The 20,173-nt window shown below is 42.6% G+C and overlaps 1 long non-coding RNA gene across 1 annotated transcript; it reads right to left on the bottom strand.

Moving 5' to 3' along the window:
• Nucleotides 1-691: 691 nt before the first annotated feature.
• LOC311581229 lies at nucleotides 692-2,270 on the bottom strand. The gene is made up of 2 exons (XR_014773704.1): nucleotides 2,114-2,270; nucleotides 692-2,044 (listed from the first exon to the last, which is right to left on the bottom strand). It is a non-coding gene; the product is annotated as an uncharacterized lncRNA (long non-coding RNA).
• Between the last annotated feature and the right edge of the window lie 17,903 nt (nucleotides 2,271-20,173).

The raw sequence follows: 20,173 nt of genomic DNA, 5'->3' as shown, positions 1-20,173 counted from the left end.
TTATAAACTAATTTAAAAATTGATAGACATTGTCATTTTTATGTTTTTGACTAACAGGTTTTAAATTTTTTTCTAATTTCTAGTTATAGAATAAATTGTGGATTTCAACTTTTATTTTGAGTCTTGGCTTAAAATGTTTAAATTAAAAATATGAAGCATATGTGGAAGGGCTTTTAGGTGTGCATATCATTGAGAAATGTTTTAAAAGCTGAAAAACAGTTTAGTAGATAGATATACCAGAGAGTAAATAAACATTCCATCAAGGCAACCATATGTACAAGAACACAAACTCCTGAAATACCATATTTGGTATTGGGCAAAATCAGTATGACTCTAGTCAATTAGAATTTGCCAGTGCAAGACTAGATTGTAAGTGAATTTACATATACAGCTGAGAAACTCAACCTTCACATTGTAGGTAATGAGAAACACATGTTTTAACCAGGCAACCAATGTAATTAGCCTTGCATTTTAGAGATTTCTCTTTAGAGTAATGTGACTGCTTGGTTGCTAGTGGGAAGACTTGAATCACTGGTTAGTTTTGACTGCTGCTGCTGTGATAGTCAAAGCATAGGATGATGAAACTCATTGAGGTTATCGATATAGAAGGAGAAGATAAAGTTATGATGTAAGACCCCCAGCACGGTGGTCTTAACGTGGAGACCCCCACCAAGAACCAGCAAGACCAAGGTTTCGGTTGCAACACGCAAGAGGCTTTATTAATAAGGGGACGGGTACCCGGGCGTTTCAGTCTCTGGAGAGGCTGGCGCGCCGAGCGAGTCTTTAGGGGGTCCTTTATAGGGAGTTTGGCGGGAAGCGCGGTTACAGAAGCGAGAAGCATAGTTACAGGGCTCTGATTGGTAAATTTAAATGAGGCGAGGTTATAGCCCGGTCATTAGATGGGCTCTGGGAACAGGGGAGTTTATCTGTTCTCTGGGCCAGATGGCCGACCATAAATATCTTGTTTGACAAGGACAAGCACGCTTTTATCTTTCTCCTCTGAGCCCCAGGCCTTATCTTATCCCGGGAACCTATTATTCTACTCTTGCCTTGCAAGATAGCGTTACTGCTGCTATGCTTGCTATGTCGGGTGCACAGGGGAGGGGGTCTTACATTCCCCCCTCTTGTTGTAAACTGAATGAAATCTTTCATTCAATGACCTCTGGTTGTACCTGTTGGAGCTGTTGGTATTGTTGGGTTAGAACCAAGGCCTGTACAACCGATAGGTGGTCTCGGTTTCGGATGAATTGCATCAGTCTGTTAAGAACGCAGGGCCCAAAAAGTAGGAGCAGGACAATAATTAACAAAGGGCCCGTTATGGTAGATATTAAAGTGGTAAACCAAGGAGCCTTATTAAACCAGTTTTTATACCAAGTTCGTCCTGATTCAAATTGCAACTGTCGCTGTTTTAGTCTTTCTCGCAGCTTAGACATACTATCTCTGACTATTCCTGTATGGTCTGCATAAAAACAACATTCTTCCTTGAGGGCTGCACAGAGCCCACCCTCTTTCAGGAATAAAATATCTAACCCTCTACGATTTTGGAGCACTACCTCGGAAAGGGAGGTCAGGGACTGTTCTAATGCACTAATAGATTTTTTTTAATGTTTGAAGATCTGCGTTCATGGCCTGCTGTAACTGCTGAAAATGAGCAACCTGAGTGAGAGCAGTAGTCCCAGTTCCGATCCCTGCCACAAGCCCCCCCCCCCCGACTGTTAATCTTCTCAGTAGCAGTGCCAGAGTGATGGATATTGGCTCTCGGGGGTAGCGATTGATCCCCTTAAAGTGGTGGTATAGGTCGGAGGGGTCATGGGGCGAATTAGGTTCGGGAAAGTCTTATCTTTAAAGGGTTGTCGGTCTGATGTGCTCTCTGTGTGTTTCCGTCTGTGTCCTTGGCCGCCTTGACGTGAGCAGCGTGGATCTAGGTGGCAATTCCGTCAACCTTGAGAGCCGTTGGGGTGGTCAGGAGTACTGTGTAGGGTCCCTTTCAGCGGGGTTCAAGGTTCTTGGTCCGGTGACGTCGGACCCAGACGTAGTCTCTAACCTGGAATGGGTGAGGGGCCAGGGGCTTGTCAAGCTGGTCTTTATAAGCGTGGGCTAGGGGCTTCCATACCTCATTTTGCACCTCTTGGAGGGCTCTTAGGTGTGCCTGGAGGGAAGGCCTGGTGGCGTAGGAGCCGATATCTGGGTCAAGGAAGTGAACAATAGGAACATGTGAACCATAGACAATCTTAAAAGGAGTAAGCCCATGTGGGCCAGGGGTGTTTCTGACCCTGTATAGGGCCAGGGGTAGCAGGGCCACCCAGTCCTTAGTGTCAGCTGCAAGCGTCAATTTGGTCAAAGTCTCCTTAATAGACCTATTTATGCGCTCTACCTGTCCTGAACTCTGGGGTCTGTATGAACAATGCAATTTCCAATCAATCCCCAATAGTTTGGCCACCTGCTGACTTACCTGGGAGACGAAGGCTGGTCCGTTGTCGGACCCGATTACCTGTGGCATCCCGTAGCGAGGGAAAATATCATCTAAAAGCTTCTTGGAAACCACCTTGGCCGTCTCATGTTTGGTGGGGAAGGCTTCAGTCCATCCTGAAAAAGTATCTACGAAGACCAGCAGGTACCGGTATCCGTATATACCTGGTTTGATCTCCGTGAAGTCAATTTCTCAATGGGTCCCTGGCCGGTGCCCTCGGACCCTAGTTCCTGACAAATTTAAGGACTTGTTGGTATTGACCAGCGTGCAGGGCCGGCAATTGTCAATGGCTCTCTGGAGGGCCTCCTTTTTTTTTCAATAGGTAAAAGTCCGTTTCTTCTCTTTCGAGGAGGGTCTTTATTTTCTGGGTGCTTAAATGAGTGAGCTTGTGGAAGTAGTCAATCAAATAGTTAGTTTCTTTTGAGGGGACGACTACCTTGTCCTGGTATCGCCAATGGTTGGGGCCTTCAGGGAGAGCGCCCAACTTGTGAAGTCTTTGTATGTCGTCGTTGGTGAATTTTTAATTCCGATCCTGCTGCCCTGGCGCTCCGATGTCTTCTTGTAAGGGGAGCGCCTCGAGAGTGTCAAGGGGTCTTGTAGCGGCTTGGCGGGCTGTCTCGTCAGCCAGCCGATTACCTCGAGCCTCAGGGGAGTCCCCTTTCTGGTGGCCCGGGCAATGGATGATGCTGAGCTGCTGGGGTAAAAAGAGGGCCTTCAGGAGGGCCAGGATTTTAGTCTTATTTTTAATTTCTTTACCTTCTGAGGTGAGGAGTCCTCGGCGCCGATAAATTTTTCCATATACGTGGGCTGTGGCGAAGGCATACCGGCTGTCTGTATATACTGTTAGCCTCTTTTCTTTTGCCAGTTCCAGGGCCTTAGTCCAGGAGTCTCCGAATATGAGGCCGTATCCCCAGGTAGGCTTCCTGTGACATAGGGTACTGCCGAATAGAGACTGGGGTGGCAGAAGCCTTAAGGTGTACTAATATGGGGGGCTATTGGTGAGCTAGGCCCATTCTCCCAGTTTCGGCCCATGAAGATGGATACAGGGCGTGTCAGTCTGGGCTAAGGGTATCATTTCCAGGGGGGTCAGTCTCATATAATCTGTATTTATCTTTTAAATTTAATACTAAAGTCTGAATAGGCCGCCCTTGTGGTCCTGTCACACGAGTGTGCCCTTCTTCGAAGTGAATTTGGGCCTTGAGTTTGGTTAACAAGTCTCTTTTCAGGAGGGGATATGGGCAGTCCGGGACACGAAGGAAAGAATGTGAGACCTTACCGGTGGCAAGATGTACTTTTTTCTCGGTGGTCCAGCGGTAAGGCTTCCCGCCAGTCGCTCCTTGCACCCAGGCAGTCTTTGTGTCAGGGGCCCCGGTGCGGTGGTGAGGACGGAGTGCTGAGCTCCCGTATCCACCAAGAAGGTGACGGGTTGCCCCCCCCCACATTCAGAGTTAGCCGGGGTTCAGGGGGAGGCTCCTGACCCTGACTTTTTCAGTCTTCTAGGTTGAGGAGAGCCACGGAGGGGGGGGGTTCTACGGGGCCCTTTGGGACGCCTGGGACAGTCCCATACCCAGTGGCCTCTTTCCTTACAATAGGCACATTGGTCCTTATCCACAGGGGTTTTTCTCCGTTCTCCCTGGCCCTGACTATCCTGGCGCCCTGAAACTACGGTGGCCAACAGTCTACTCATTTTTCTATGTCTCTTTTTATCTCTAGCATTTTCCCTTTTTTTTCCCGCTTTCTTTCTCAATCTCTCTTATTATACACTTTTTCTGCCTCCTTTAAAAGATCCTGAACTGTACTTTCTTTGAGTTTTTTTTTTTTTTAATCTCTCTAATTTGCGTCTGATATCTGGGGCAGATTGTCAGACAGAGGACATGGCCAGGGTGGTGGCCTGGAGAGGGTCTTTAGGGTCATATGGAGTGTAAACCCTGTAAGCCTCTTTTAGACGCTCAAGAAAAGCTGACGGCGTCTTATCTGTTTTCTGAGTAACCATCTTAACCTGGGCCAAATTGGTGGGCCGCCTGGCGGCTTTTTGGAGACCCGCTATGAGCAGCTGGCGGTAAAGACATAGGTGGGCCCTACCTTTTTCAGTGTTGAAGTCCCAGTCCGGTCGTTTCAAGGGGAAAGCACAGTTAATTTTATTTGGCAGCTGGGTAGGCCGCCCATTAGCTCCGGGGACGCTCTTGCGTGCTTCCAGAAGGATGCGCTGCTTTTTTTCGGAGGTGAGGAGCGTCTGTAGGAGCTGAGAGGTCTGGGGTGGAACTTCGCGCCGGCTGCAGAGTCGGCCGGCCATTGGTGAGGCCTCGGTCGCTGCGGCGGGAGGGTCAGGGCGGGGCATGGGCCCGGAGCGCTCAGGTAGCGACGGCGCAATATCCTCAGGTGGCCCCGGCAAGGGAGGAGCCGAGGGAGCCTGGAGTCCGGCCGGTGAGGCTGGGCCTGGGGCCCGATAAGGGGGTGGTTCCTCGATTAGGAGGTCAAGGAGGGGCCCCTCGTCCGGCGGCAAGACCTTGGGGGGGGGGCGGACAACGGCGGGATAGAGACCGGCCCCAGGGGAAGCCGCTGCAGTCGGGGCCGGCGGCTGTTCTAAGGCGGGCATGGTAAGAGAGGTGGGGATAGGAGGGGGCTGAATGAGGAAAGGTCTGACCCATAGAGGGGGGTCACGAACGAGAGATTCCCAAGTCATTATGTAGGGGACCTGGTCCGGATGACCGTGTGGTCCAGGGTCCATAATTTGGACTTGACCTGTGGAATGAGAGAAAGGTTAAAGGCGCCATCTCATGGCCAACCGGTGTAAAACGTGGGCCATTCGGCGGAACAGAAAGTCTCCCATCTGCCCTTGCGGACTTCCGCTGACAGATTGCGTGTAATGACACGGACCTCCTTGAAATGCTGTAAAGTAAGGGTTAACGGGGTGACAAGAGTCTGACCCATGGAACCAAAAACACAAAACGAAAGACAACAGAGGAGAACTAGACACAAAAGACCAAAAACAGCTTGCGCGGGACGCTTGCGCCAAAACGGAGGTTGGAGACGCAGGGGGTCTGGACTTTCCCTGTCTCCCAGATGAGGCGAATAGCCTCTCAGATGGGCCGGGGGCCCCAGATTCGGATGGGACGGAGAGTCCCTATGGAATCCTGCCGGGACGTCTCCCGGGGGCACAAGGGAGAAGCCTGAGCCCGTCAGCTCCTCCTCTCCTTGCCAGATTCAGAGAGTCTGCGCAGATACCGAGACACGTAACGATTAACAAAGAGATGAAATGACAACAAGACAACAACGACAAAGCCGGCCGGCACAAAGACAAAGGCTTACCTCCCGAATTTAGGTCGATGGTCCCCGGGCGGGGGTCTCGATCTCGGTAGGACCTCCAAATGTAAGACCCCCAGCACGGTGGTCTTAACGTGGAGACCCCCACCAAGAACCAGCAAGACCAAGGTTTCGGTTGCAACACGCAAGAGGCTTTATTAATAAGGGGACGGGTACCCGGGCGTTTCAGTCTCTGGAGAGGCTGGCGCGCCGAGCGAGTCTTTAGGGGGTCCTTTATAGGGAGTTTGGCGGGAAGCGCGGTTACAGAAGCGAGAAGCATAGTTACAGGGCTCTGATTGGTAAATTTAAATGAGGCGAGGTTATAGCCCGGTCATTAGATGGGCTCTGGGAACAGGGGAGTTTATCTGTTCTCTGGGCCAGATGGCCGACCATAAATATCTTGTTTGACAAGGACAAGCACGCTTTTATCTTTCTCCTCTGAGCCCCAGGCCTTATCTTATCCCGGGAACCTATTATTCTACTCTTGCCTTGCAAGATAGCGTTACTGCTGCTATGCTTGCTATGTCGGGTGCACAGGGGAGGGGGTCTTACAATGAGATGGTACTAATAAACATTAAATTTCAAGGGTATGGTATCCACGTGTGAATGGTGAGTGAAGGAGAATAAAAAAGGATGCGGTGTTAGGATTCTAGCAAAGAAACTGTGCTAGTAGCATAAAGATTCAGAGGTAAGTGGGAAAGGATGAGAAGAGTATGAAGCAGATAGGCAACTGGATAAGGTAGATGGGTGGTAGGTACTGGAGGTGAAGGGGGGAAGCAGAATTACCTTAGCTTACGCATTTGCCAACAGCTGGGCTGGGTAAATCTGAAATCCATGGAGCAGGCTGTCAGCACACAGTGGAAGAATGGAGTCATGGGAGGAGAATTCTGAGTGCTTCTAAGAAAATAAAGACAGTTCTTGTGACCTGTTTCTTCATAACACAGAATTGCTCTCGGGATGTGTTTTCCTGCTCCTTCTAGGTGTAGCACTTAGAAATTAGTTTATTTAAGATTATTGCTTGCTGCTGTTATTCAATTAAATCTCTAAACTATCCTTTATATCCCTCTATGGAAAAACTTTTGCCATGTGTGGCCTGTCCTGGTGATTGTACACTTTACTTAGGTCTTTACTTAGGTAACTTGTCTTAACCCTCAGAGTATAGGCTTTGATCTTTTAAAAACCTACGTTATTTGAAGTTCCTTAATTACTCTATCTCCCTCCCAACTGACCATGGGTAGGAGAGAAAGAGGGTTATTAGGGTCAGGGGATGTAGACCTTTTTAGACTCAGTTCCTTGAGGGTGATTCCACTGTTGGTCACCAGGATTCCAGCAGTCCAGCCTCCTCAAAACGTTCTCCAGAGCATTTCTCTAGGCAGGAGTGTCTCAACACTCTCTGTCTCTGTCTGTCTGTCTGTCTGTCTGTCTGTCTGTCTGTCTGTCTGTCTCTATCTGTCTCTGTCTCTGTCTCTGTCTCTGTCTCTGTCTCTGTCTCTCTCTCTCTCTCTCTCTCTCTCTCTCTCTCTCTCTCTCTCTCCTCTCTTGGCTCCTATTTATACCCTATCAGAGTCCACACAAGGGTATTTTCCATCTGGCAAAGACCACACACCCTCTCATGAGGCTGTTATCAGCTGTGGATAAACTCAAGGAAGTTTCAGATCCCATATTTGGGATCAAAGCAAAAAACATATTTACATAATCAAAACTTCCACTACACCGAATATAAAAGTTGTCTGATGTTTTTAATAAAGCTGGCTATTGCATAAGGCCTTAGGCTGCCTCATTCTTCAACTCTGTTCTAGCAGATCTAACTGCCTCAAGAGTAGTAAACAAGCAGCATTGGAGCAGGGACCTGAAATTAGTAACAACATCACAGAGAAGGCACCCTCACAGAGGAGATGAGTGAGAAACATGGGTTAGAAACCAGAGAAGGCTTTGCCTTATGTCCTGTTTGCATCATTTTTTTTTTAAAAGAAAGGAGCAGCACGAGTAGCAAAATCACAACAATTAGATTGCTTGCAAATTGTTTACCATGATAATCCCTAGTACCAGAAGAAGGAACTTTAGCTGGAGAAGTGTGGGAACCCACGCCAAATTCTGCCATGTCAGAAATCCTGTGCTTAGGGTGCATGCTGTGACCTTCGGGTTGCTGACCTTTACCTCACCACGAGGTCTTGTGTTCTAGGCTATCCTTGGATTATTTACCTTTGAAAGAAATAGGGAAGTCCCAACTTGGAACCACCCAGAGGATCAAGGAAGTTATTACAGGGAACTACTCAGAGAACTAGGAAGTTCTTACAGGGAGCGATTTGGGCTATTGCATTCTTGCCTAGAGGCTAGGGTGAGTGAGATTAGAATAGACCCTATTGACCTTGCCCTATATATATTCTTACTAGTAGGACATTAAAGTGAATCTTGATCAGAAATTTCCTGACTTGATTTATTATTCCTCACGTCTCTGTATCCTACTTTCAATCCCCACTCCCTCTTTCAGGTGAACCCTGATTCGATTTTTCCAGCGGGCTGGGACCCAATAGAGAAAGAAGTATGAGGCAGAACTCAAAGAAATACTGAAAAGACAAACAAGGGAAAAAAGATCCCTATTCAGTTTGGGTCACTTGATTTGCACTGTGGTTAAAATACTTAAGGAAGACAAGGAGGCAAGGAGGATATTTTTTTTAGAAGGAAGGAAGGAAAGGAGGTCAAAGGTGGTGGCTTCTTAGAAGTGATTGGGGTTTGCACTTCTTTCTAAGATACATAGAAAGGTGTCTAAGCTTGGTTTTTATATCTTATCCACTTGAACTATGAAGGTTTGGTTAGTCAGGTAGGAGAGAGGAGACAAGTCCAACAGTTAGTATTCCAGCAGGCTCTAGAGGACATTGGAAAGGGTGATTTAAGAATTTAAAGACTCTTCACAAAGGTCTGAGCGGGACAGAGGAAAACTAACCTAAGTGGTAGTGGGGTAGGCAGGAATATACCACCATTCCTAAGATAATGTTCCCTCTTCCTAAATGGAAAATAGCTTTCATGTACAAAGTGCATAAGCTTGAAAAAAGAGCTACCTAGCAGCCACAGAGGGCGTCAATAAACACTCATTGTTGACTCTTATCTTGGGCCACTGCCTCCCTTTAAATGAACTTACCAGGAAGACAGAGGGCATGGGTGCAAAGCCTGATGTCCTGCCTCCTGGGATTCCAACAAAGCAATGTCTGGAAAGCATACCTGGGGGGAAAAGTAGAGGGTACTCAGAAAAAAGTAAAGACTTTTCCACGGAGGACGTGCAGAGTCCTATTGAAGACAAAGAGTGGATTTCTGACAGATTCTATGATGTGCAGTAGTGAGGGAAAAGTCATTGTATTTTTGGCATAGTTAATAAGAAACTGGTATTTCTAAACAAGAAAAGACCAAATAACCCTCTTTAATAAAAATCTATTGGTTTTTCTTTATTGGGTATAATGAGAACAGGCTATGATAACTACGGTTTAGGTATGGGTCTAATTTTCTTCAGCATAACTAATTTCTTATATAATGTCTCATCTTTATGTTAAAAACCAGATACATTAACTGCAGTACTCTTTATTTCAAAAAATACAAACAAGTTAATGTTGTTCAGGTTTTTAATAAAAAACAAAACAGAAAGAAACAATGTTAAAACTTTATTTTTATAGATTGACAGTTTTGTAATTTTATTAATATTTATTTTAATTTTAAAATGTGTGTGTGTGTGTGTGTGTGTGTGTGTGTGTGTGTGTGTGTGTCTTTGCCTGGGTCTGTGCACATGTGAGTGAAGGTGTCTAAGGGTCTCCAGAGAGTGTGTTGGATATCTTGGAATTAGAATTACAGGAGACAATAAGCAACAAGCAGACGCTGGGAACCAAACTCTGGCCCTGGACAAGAAGAGTATACATCGTCGAGTACTGAGCAATCGTCACCACCCCCATACCTTAATTTTGATGTTAAAGTTTTATTTAAATTATTACACTTTTTACTCTCTGATATAACTAACCAAGTCTCAATGGGTCAAATGACTTCAGCGAAGTTTTTCCATATTAATTTAATTTTAAGCTCAATTAATAACCTTTAGCTACAGAGAACTTATGGATTGTACCAAATAAAAAGTTAATATTATTTGTGTGAATGAGATCTTAATGGGGAAATGTCTATAACAAGCTGACTATCAAATATTAATTTTTAAAAATAATTTGATTAATATATAAATGTGTGTACCTGAGAGTGTCATTTTAGAGGCACATGTCCCCAATTGAAGTGCAAAGTAGCTTTGATTGTTAGATATAATAGAAAACTCTGAAGGAATTCCATTTTATACCTTTAAGTTCATTTTCTTTTGCTTTATTAAACCATTACACCAATTAATATTTTCCCAGTATAAGCATATACCAACTACTGAAAGAAAGATAGAACTTCACACAAGTTAGGAAATTATTCAACGTATGATCACAAGTCATTTTCCCCTTGGGATATATTTATTTTATGACAACTGTATGCGATTGAAGATTTTCAATGGATTTTGTGGGTTCTAGAATACCACTCAGTCTTTACCATCTACCCAGAACAGGCACATATTTACTAGGCTCTAATTGCCTTGTAACCTGTGTGACTCTGGGACTCCTCACTCAATCTAGTCTTGTGGACTGACATTTAAAGAAACACCAACTGGCCATAAACCTATAATTAGAAAGTGAAAACATCAGCCTCTTGAGAAGATGTGCTAGGGTAATTAGGTAATTAAGCTTATTAAGATCCCCTTTGGAGCCCACTTTCATTTGCTCTCACGTCTGCAGGAGTAAATTCACCATAATGTTAACGAAGCTTCCACTTATGGACCCCACATTTTTCCTGGTCTTGAAAGAGTCCCTACCATATTCTCCCAAGATCTTATTAAGGTCTTCCACTTGATATATATTTGTTTTAGTCTGTTGAGACCCCTGGCCCTTCCCAGAGAGCTATCCTTTCATCATACATCTTTTAGGCATGTCATTGAGTGGGCACAGACACTATGCATCAGACAGTATTATTTAGCATTAGGAAATGCTTTCTAGTTAGCACTAGTGGGATATATTCACATGGCTTACATATGCCCCATTATAGTGAAGCCATTGGTGGGCATCCAGGTATTTGATTGGCTTACAGGAATATTTTCTTCTCTATTCCTATCTAATTGGCACTATGACAAAAGGCGAGACCAGGGATGTATTGAGATGGAACTATGTTTCTATTGTCTGATACTAGAAGCTTATGAATATTGGGAAAGATCCAAGTTTTGAAAATATAAAACCAGAATCCAGACCATGCTATTTTTATGGATTTTATGATGTGTGCAGTATTTGTCAACTGTTAAAGTTGTCTACTTCCCCAGCTTGTTTTAAATGAAAATTTATGTTTGAGTCTCTCTCTCTCTCTCTCTCTCTCTCTCTCTCTCTCTCTCTCTCTCTCTCTCTCTCTCTCTCTCTCCCTCTCTCTCTCTCTCTCTCTCTCTGTGTGTGTGTGTGTGTGTGTGTGTGTGTGTGTGTGTGTGTTTACCTGAAGAGACCAGATGAGGTCATTGTATCCTTTCAAACTGGAGTTACAGGCTGTTGTGATCCATCTGATGATGTAGGTGCTGAGAACTGAAGTTGGAACCTCTGCCAGAAGAGTAATCACTCCTTACCACTGAGCCATCTCTTAATCCTTTGAGCCAAATTATACAACCACAATATTAAATTGCTGTATTAAAAAAAGACTTGATCACATACCAAGTTAAGTTTGGTCTCTATACAAATAAATTAATAATAATAATAATAATAATAATAATAATAATAATAATAATAATAATACCACTTTCCTCTCTCTGACTTCTTTCTAGAAACTTCTGGTCAGGCAGGCTTTTCACTCCACACAAGGCTCATGTGCATTCCTTACACCTCCTCCGTCTCCCTACAGAACTTTTCTATACGCTGCTCCCACTCAAAATCCTGCTAAGCATCTGGGTTTTCCTTTTCTCTTCTTCACTGCATTTATCTTGAGCACCAGTGCTCCAGTTTCAAGTTAAATGTAAAAAAAATCCTCCATCTTTTATATGATTATACATGGTTTCTCGAGCTTTTAAAATATCCTCATGCCTTCATTTAAAGAAAAATAATCTTCCTAGGAATCCAGTGTCAAGTTATTTTTTATATCATTTAAACATCTACAACCATGAATCTGTGTGCAAACACCAGGAGCTTATAAGCCTTATATGACAGTATAAAACTAAAATGTTCCAGCAAAAGTTATAGAGAAGATTGGTGTTAATGACACTACTGTAATGTGATATATGGTAGTGCCTTGCTGAAACAAAGTCATCCAGTCCTGGGCTTAGTTTTCATGTCTGGTTTTAGAATTAATCTGTTTGGGGACTTTGGTTTCAATAATACAACTGTAGAAAATGTCACTTCCCCTAAGTGTGTGGTACAAATGGTAATTTCCAGTCTTCGTTTGCTAATTAAGGATATCAGACTCTACACTGAAGCAAATCTAGGGAGTAATCCTTGAGAGCCAGTATTAAAGTGTAGTCTTGATAATTGTGCGAACTCTCATCGAGATAGTGAATGTTGGTCCCAGTGAGGCATGCATTAAGTTGATCCAATTACAACTGCAATTGAAAGTAGAACTATTTCTTATTACATATTTTGGTCATAAAGCATTAGAACGTGGGATATAAGATAGGAATATTAAAACCATTTGTTTACAATGTAGCTGTAACCCTAAATACCCAACAAGATTCTTGGAAGTTAATGAGTCCTCATGACTAATCATGGGAGCTACCCATTCTGTTCTCATAATTTTCTTTCCAATCACGGACTCACTTTAATAATTCAGTTTTATTATCATCTGATCTTTTCTCAGTGCAAACAGGACAGAAAGTACAAAGTTTAGAAGAGTGTTAAACTGCTACCTCAAGTGATTAAATATGTGCTTGTAACCTTGTGAGATTGGATATTCACCTGCCTCTGCCTCTCAAGACCTGGAATTAAAGGCATATGCCACCATGCCTGGCCTTACTTACAGTTTTTTAATTATTTTGACTCACTAAATAAGTCATTTATGAAAATGCTTCAGACAAATGTACTGATAAGTGATGAAATAATGACTACCATGATAGCATATCATAACAGTTATGCCAAAATCTCTTATAGGGTCCCCAAACAACTATTTAAATATTACTTTATTTGTGTGTGTGTTAATTATACACATAAAGCTAGAGTATAATTGAAAAAAATAAACATGTATGGAGTCCATAGAGAAATCACATGAAATGATACATTGTTGGCTTTACAATAAGAGCTTAGACTCTGCACAATAGATGCCTCATTGCTACTAGCCTCACCACATAAAGCACCCTGACACCCTGTGTACAACTATTGTGTTACAAAAATAGTCTTGCAATGGACAGTTTGGGGAATGCCTAAGTCTGGTATAAACTTTTATAAACACTGACCTTCATATTTGCCTTTGCCAGACCTAGTCTCCAACATCCTATGACCACAAGCCTCTAGAACCCAACCATAACTCTTTATTGAGAGGACACTCAAACACATTAGTAGACATGACATTTTTGATGACTCTGGGTCTTTGGAAAGACAGCTGGCCTGGGTAAAAAGAGAGCAGCTAGTCTGTATATGGAATCGTAGACCATGAGGTAAACCCCAGAGCTTTGTCCCATGATGAAAGTGGGGATAAAGAGAACTCTAGAAGCTTTAAGGGAGGCATAATGGGAGTCAGTCAGTAGGCAGCGTAGAAGAAAGATGCACAGGAAGAAGGTAGTTGCCAACATCTGGCAGCAGAAAGACGGAATCCCTGAGTAATCAAACACCAGGGGACAGAAGCAAGAGATACAAGTGGTGAGTGAGAAGGAAGCAAATGACATTTTAGTCAGCAAGAACAGGCAGCAGAACGGAAAAGACATTATGGGGAACACTGATGATAGAAAGAATGAAAGAATAGCTTTTCTTTCTTTCTTTCTTTCTTTCTTTCTTTCTTTCTTTCTTTCTTTTTTTTTACATTCCTGGAGTCAATGAAATAGTCCTACCAAAGAGGAGTCTAGCTCTTCTTGTGGGGCCTGGTTTGATGCCTTTCTTGAGTTAGGCAGGAAGCTAGGATGAATGAGCTCAGTGTCTGTTTTACTTACTCCCACATGGAGCCTTTTAATAAACTCCACATGACTTAAGGCATTCTCAGGGATCCTCTGTCTTTATAACTAAGGAAAAGGAGCTAATTAAAACAACCTTTTTGTAATTGCCCAGAACTGTACTCATTAGCCAGCATATTCACTTACAGTGACATATTAAAATGATCTATTTACTTATCAGCTCCCTTCATTTTTTTTTTTTACCTCTAGTCCTGAGGCTCTGTCTGTTTCTTGCCTCCTCAAGGCTGTCATAGAAATTATCCATAAGTTCTTGCCAAATGAATGTGTCAAACAGCCACTCTAAGAGACACTACAAAGCCAGACAGGAGGGACTTGCCTATAACCCCAGCACTGGGGAAGCACAACCAGAAGAGCCATGCATTCTGCTGGTCGGCCAGGGTAGCCAATCAGGAAGCTCCAGGCTTTGTGAGAGATCCTGTCTCAAATAATAAAGGTGGAGAGTAGTGGAGGAAGACACTCAACATTGAACTCTGGCCTCCACAGACACAACACACATGTGCATGTGCACCCACTAGACCATGCACATATAACCGAACACACATACATAAACAAGTACAGAAATGAATTCTAAGATTACAATATACATAATAATAAATCTATGTATAGTGACCTCTACAAAATGGGGATCCCTGGCATAGCAGATACATCAGTCCTACACATAAGCATTTCAAAAAGAGAAGTTGCTGCTGCTTTAGATAGTTTCAAAGAGAGAAAGCTGAGTCCATCCCAAGATGCTATCATTTCTGTGAAGGCTTTTAGAGGGTCCTCCCTAATTATATCACAACAGAAAGTAAACTTCATTAGAGATGGACACGGGACAATGGGCCTTTATCTTTAACTAGTGATCCCAATGGAGAGGACATGGGACCCATCAAGTGGGTTCTGGAGAGGAGAAACCATCTCCTTCAGAATTAACTATGCCTTAGAGCTCCAGGAGGAGCAGAAAACTTCTGAAACAAAATCACTTTGGGAAAACTAGATCCTTTAAATAACATCCCGAAGTTCAGCTTGATGCTTTCAGTAAGGATTTAACTCAACTTGTGCTGGAAGGTGACCCCTGACACTTCTATAGATGTTAGTCTTGGGCTATATGGACCAAACAAGGAAATGAGTAGATAGCCTACCACATCTCCCGAGGTGGACACCAGTATGACCTTCCTTGCACGATCTTAAAGAGGAACATCACTGTGGCAATAGACAAAAGCATGGAACTCCACTACACCAGCATCTAAAAACCACAGAGTAATGGGACAAGAGACAGGGTTGTACACTTTTCATGGCTGTTCATGGTTAGAGTTGAGGGGCGGGATGAATGCCATGTCTTAGTTTCTTTTCACTTGCTGTAATAAAACATTCTCTCAAAGGTGCCTTTCAGGGAGAAGAGATGTGCATTGTCTTGCAGTTCAAGGTGCAGGCCGTCGTGCCACAGACGCCAAGGCAGAAGGAGCTGGAAGTAGATGCTCACATTGCATCCACAGTAAAGAAGCAGAGAGCAAGGGTTGGATGCATGCTGCTGCTGCGTTTCCCTTCTCCACTTGTACAGTGCAGGATCCAAGCCAGGGAATGGCACCACCCATAATGGACAGACTTCCCACCTCAATTAAGACAATCAAGATAATCTCCTACAGGCTTACCAAGAAGCTCATCTCCCAGAGGATCCTAGATTCTGTCAAACTGATGACTCACCAACAGAGTATGCCCTTGGGGGTTATTAGAGAACTGGTGGGCGAGGAATGTCTCAGTAATGTGGTACTAGTCTTCCCAATAAATATCACATAACAGTCTTTAGCGATTCCTTGTACCTTTAAGAGCCACATTTATATTATCCTGATTTTAGGAATCTACTGTTTAGATGTACCTTGTCCATAATTTTTGCGTTTTTACTGATGTATTTTATCTCATCTTTCCCCTTTACTCGTTTGCTTTACTCATTTATTTTGGGAACACTAGCTTTTTTGCTGTGATATGCTATCCAGCTTGTTACTCCCACATGCCCTGGGCCCGAGCCAGCCAGCAGCTTTGTGGCCGTTTCCCAATGCATCCTCCTACTCTTGTTTTGCCCATCTGCTCTGTATGCCTTTTCGGATGGCATCCAATCACCAGGAACAAGCATTCTGAGGCGAGTCCTGTCTTCCACTCACACTTGCCTGACCCCTGGCCTGACCCCAGGCCTGACCCAGAGGCCATGGAGGACAGGTGGGGAATCCATAAATTCAAAGTTGTCATCTCCAAAGATGGCTCAGTCATTGTTTTTGTATAGAGTTCTTTCCATCCATCCCGTGATTTTACCACAGAGACCGGTGCAAAAAATGGAGCTCGAATATGAATAGCAAGGATTGGTCCTTCATATTGGTTTTCTCAGGTTAGAAATGTCTTTATGATATATAGTCATTAGTTACCTAATAGAGTATCGTGTTTTTGCTACATGAAAAGCACTCCGAGGGCTAACATGGTGCCTCAGTGATGAAGGCCACTGAGCTGGGTTGCAGGAGTTCACTCCCCAGAACCCACATACTGGAAGGAGAAAATTAACGCCCCCAGGAGTTGTCCTCTGACCTCCACAAATGGACCATAGTATAGGAACATCGCACCACACCCCTCCACACACAAATGAAAAAAAAATTAAAACTTTTTAAAGCACCCATTAATTCATAACGGAGATTAATTTTACAACTGAGGTAGATTTAACATATACTGCAAATACAAAATGTATCCACTTTATAACACTGACACTGTATTCAGCGGACTAACTTGGTCAAATAGAGAAAATTATTTTTAAAAGTCTGGAATGTCTCCTATGTATCTCCTATGTTCAAGCATAAGCTACATTTTGGTCAGATTTCAGTTACAGAAGTCAAAATTAAAAACAAACAAAAAAATCCGAAACATAATTCTTAAGAATTCCAAGATTGTTTTGCCTGAAGTTCCTGCTAAGCATGGGCCCCTCCTGAAGGCGAGGCCTCGTGAAGAGGGTGCTGTTTAAATTGCCTTGAGGTTGATCTTGATTTGGCACTTTTTCTGTCTATTCATTTATCTTCCTGGCAATATACCACAGCAAAGTAAAAATCACAGAAAAAAACAAATGTCATTTCTGTGAAGACTCTAGTTAGCCAAACACTAAGGAGCCCGTAGGCCTGGCAGTGCCTTCTCCGTGTCACCACTTCCGGGGTGTCATCCACTGCAACCTTCACCCTCACTCCTCAGCAGTCACTCCAATGACCAAGAAGAAAGGGCGCCCAGCTCCCCTGCTGTCGGGGAAGCAGGTAGCTCCCCGCCTTCTCCAACATCAAAACTCATTTGTTTACTGCATGTTTGTCTACAGAAGTGAACACAAACATAGCAGACCACAAATCTAGCATGTCTATAGGCCGTGTTGCTCTACCATTTAGATGAGGGTCTGCTCTTCCTATTTGTTACTGTAGTAGCAGCTACAATACAGTTTAAAAATTGGCACTTTACATTTCAACACTTGTTACTGAATCCACCTGATAGCCATCACTCAGGTCCAGCTACAGGATGCATAAAGCTTCAAGAATGTAAGGCCTCTAATAATAAAAACCTACCCATCCCCCTTACTACATAGTAATTGTTATGAACACTATCACCATGGCTTAATGTTGCCTTTTTAAGAAATTTAATATTGCCACACAAATCCATATAACATACATGGCAAGTATGAAAATTGCATTCAAACTCAGTTAATCAGCAAAATTCATGAAATGAATAAGTAAATGATTTATATCTACCTTATATAAATAAAAATTTAAGTCTGGTAATATTTCTAGCATTGGAAAAAATAGGAAGCCAAGAAACTGTTGGAGAGGCATTGTGGGAAATATGACCATACAAGAATAGACATGGTTATTATATTCTTATGTGAAATTGAACCTGGGCAAATACCATATACAGTTTAAAATCCAGTTTTAACCTCTAGATTTTCATCTGCATATGTTCACACCAGGCAAGTGCCTTAATGTTTTAGCAAAACGTAAAATGGCTATGAATGTCTAGGCAATATTTCTCTCTTTACTTGGAGACTTTGCATCACCCCTGTACAGTGAAACAATACAGGCAGCGTTAAACTGTTGTAAATATCTATGCAGAGACTTCAGAAATTTAAATAGATTTTGTTTTATAGGCCTTTTGTTCTGCAAAATGTGCCTAGCTGAAGTATATTCTTAGCTGTACTTCAGACCTTGCAGCTATAAAATTACTTGTTGGGTGCATGGATGTGCATGCCACAGGCACATGTGAAGGTCAGAAGACAATTTTGGGGAGTCAGTTCATTTCAGGGATCAGACTCAGGTCACCTGGTTTGGATAGCAAGTGACTTTACCCACTGAGCACACCTGTCAGCCCTTCCTATAAAATCCTTTTTAAACTATTTAGTATGAGTCAAAGCAGTGCCAGTATTATAAAAACAAAGCATACAAATAGTATTATCAGAATGTTAGAGGAGGATCTTGGCATTATTTTCAAGTAATGAAAATATTTATTGTTACCCTTTGAAAAGCAATGTTTATTGAAATATCTAAAATAATCTCAAATGTAAAAACATTGTATATACTTTTCAAACTACTACTAGAAAAGAATAAGCTGCTAAAAATAATCTAAATGGGAAGAGGAAAGAAACTTGGCATGGGGTTATAAATAAAAAAGTAGAAAATATATTAAAATTGAATTATACTGCAAATTGCATTCTGTATAAAGGGGCCAAATGTTTCTGTAAAAGACAAAATAGCTAGAGAGATAGATGGCTCTGTGGTTAAGAGCAGTTGTCACCCTTCCAAAAGACTTGGGTTCAGTTTCCAGCATTCATGTCTGAAGGGTCACAACTGCCTGTAATGCCAAACAACTCCAGGTTTAGGAGACCCTTTTCTTACCTTATGGGCACCTGCATGTGTGTGGCACACATTCACACTGATGCACAAACACAAGTAAGAAATACATAAAATATTTTAAAAGATTTTCAGATTGGCTTAAAAATCTAATTACATATATTTTACAACTGACATAAATACTAACAATAAGGATAAGTATAAAATGCAAACTGAAGAATAACATACATTAAATTCTAGGAGTCAGATAGCTGGCTATGCTTTACGTTTAGCATGGATAATGTATAACATATACTTACATACTGTGCACAGAATTTCAACCTTTCAGTCACCAAGGAACTGTATGAATGAATGGTAGTGTTCTTATAAAATTATGGTTCCTAGTCATGTTGTACCACTCCGGTTTCCATAACTACGCTCTAGGATGTTCAGACAACAACAAAATTTATGACAAATTTTTCAGACTATATACCCATAATCGTGTACTTTACTCCATGTGTGTGCAGGTGCCCGTGTTAGATGCCCTGGAACTGGAATACAAGTGGTTGTGGACTGACTGATGTGAGTTCTGGGGACCAAATCCTGTTCTCTGAAGGAGCAGGAAGTGCTGTTAACTACTGAGTCATCTCTGCAGCATTTTCATTATTATTTTTTATGAAATCTTGGATTCTGTTTAGGTTTTCTGTCATGCATGCATGTGTGTGTGCCTGTGTGTGTGTGTGTGTGTATGTGTGTGTGTGTGTGTGTGTGTGTGTGTGTGTGTATTTCCACTAATTTCTGGTTTGTTCATCTTTTGTGTGTTATGTTGATTTAATGCCACCAAAGTTTTTGCTTTACTATTTTTGTCTCCTCTTCACTTGAACTATTCTGGTTGAACAATCACGTTTTCCAGAGTCTCTGTTATGATTCTTTGGCTATGTCCGGTATTTTCAGATCACCAGTAAGCCTGATTAATTGTATGTTTGGTTTTATTCTTTTTGTAATTTATTTTATATTCTCTGGCTTATAGAGAATTCTGGGTCCTCCAACCAAAGTGTCTGATTCCTTTTAAATTACTAGTATCCTTCTGCCATTGGGAAAATCATTATGGCTCAGGTGACATTGTGGAAAAGCCTCAAGAAATCAACACAGAAAACCAAAAGAAAATTTCTACCCCATATTTTGGGTAAAATGAGAGCTCTTTTTTTCTATCTTCCCTGTAATACTCAAGGGTCATTTGTATATAGCACCACCACATGCATGTAACAGGCATGAGTTATAGTTGCCTGTTATATAGGCAACTATATATAGGAAGAATTGAAGTAAGAGAGCTCAGGCCATGGTGGGCATTATCATCCTTAGGCAGTTTGGCCTGGGCCTCATTAAGGAAAGAGCTGC

This window comes from Acomys minous (assembly GCF_964271855.1).
Source record: "Acomys minous genome assembly, chromosome: 13".
In the NCBI taxonomy this organism is placed as follows: Eukaryota; Metazoa; Chordata; class Mammalia; order Rodentia; family Muridae; genus Acomys; species Acomys minous.
Note: the sequence above shows the minus strand (reverse complement) of the source record. Positions and strands in the feature narration are given on the sequence as shown.